Raw genomic sequence first — 1,209 nt, 5'->3', positions numbered from 1 at the left:
GTGCCCACAACCAAAGCAACCAGCACTAATTGTGTATGAACACATACACGTACCCTTCTTGTTTCTCAGAAATATGGTAGATAGTTCCACTTCATCGCTATCTTGAGTCTGTGTCCTCGAGTATATAACCACAGCGAACTAGCGAAAAAAGCGTCAAAAACCAATTTGATTCATCTGCGTGTTTATTAGACAACTGCTGAAAAAACATCCTTTATTTGTAACATTTTTTCAGACACAGGCGGTCTAGGATGACAGAGCAAAAGGCAGATGTTCTCTGCCTGACGAGGGCCCTGTCACCCTTACAGTGCCTAGAAAAGTATAAAGGATTACAGCATTATACAAGTGCTAATGTAACAACATTAAAATAAATAACATCCAATAAAAAGTTTAAGCAAACAAGGGAAGGGGTATTGAGGGGCTCGTTATAAATATGAAAGAAGCCAACAGCCACAGAAACCAAGGGACACAGGGGATTTTTTAATTAATTTATTTATTTTGTGGTGTTGATCACTTTAGAATATTACTTAATATGTTATCGTTTAAAGCGAATTGATTACAAAAGCAGAAGAAAAAAAACCACTGCCGCCGGTGGGATCCGAACCCACGACCTCCGAATTATGCGTCCGGTGCTCTACCTCTGAGCTACGGCGACGGCTGTCAAATCTTCTGCTTTCGGGGGTATTTATGTTTACAAGTAACCTAACTTTGAGAGTGTTCATCAGCGCCACCCACGTTCCTAAGCGGCGGACGTAGAACGTCCTGAGTTACCGCAGGTGTGACGTAGAACGTCATCGAACGGAGAGGGTGGAAGCTGCGTGAGAACCCTCTTATGCTCCCTATGGCGTCAAGTTTAGTTGGTTATCAAAACATGTATGCTTAAAGCTTTGAGTTGGACAGTATGTAGGTTCTGAAGGCATTTTTGATGGTTTTGAGTGCTCTACATTGCTGTGATATGTCTAGAAAAGGTGGGTGTGTATTCATAAAATTAGGGATTAAATACGACATTGTTTGTGTACCATAGCTCGTTCTCATGGCGGGTAATCTAAAGAAATTCTTTCGAATGTTATACCGAGTTGTACTGGGCTGGCGCAAGTTAGTTAACACTGAAGGATTTGTCATGATTTCGTTCCTGATATGGGTAGCAAGTTTCAGCTCATATAACTGATTTATTTTTAGGGCGTTATGTTTTAGGAACACCGGGGCCGTGTG

At 41.5% G+C, this 1,209-nt stretch overlaps 1 non-coding gene across 1 annotated transcript; it reads right to left on the bottom strand.

Annotated features, from left to right (window-relative positions):
* Positions 1-580: 580 nt before the first annotated feature.
* On the bottom strand, positions 581-652 carry TRNAM-CAU (transfer RNA methionine (anticodon CAU)). Its single transcript has one exon. It is a non-coding gene; the product is annotated as a tRNA-Met (tRNA).
* Positions 653-1,209: the final 557 nt, after the last annotated feature.

This window comes from Amblyomma mixtum, chromosome 6 (assembly GCF_055824585.1).
Source record: "Amblyomma mixtum isolate Tamu chromosome 6, ASM5582458v1, whole genome shotgun sequence".
Lineage (NCBI taxonomy): Eukaryota > Metazoa > Arthropoda > Arachnida > Ixodida > Ixodidae > Amblyomma > Amblyomma mixtum.
The sequence above is the reverse complement of the archived record's forward strand: the minus strand, read 5'-3'. Positions and strand labels throughout refer to the sequence as shown.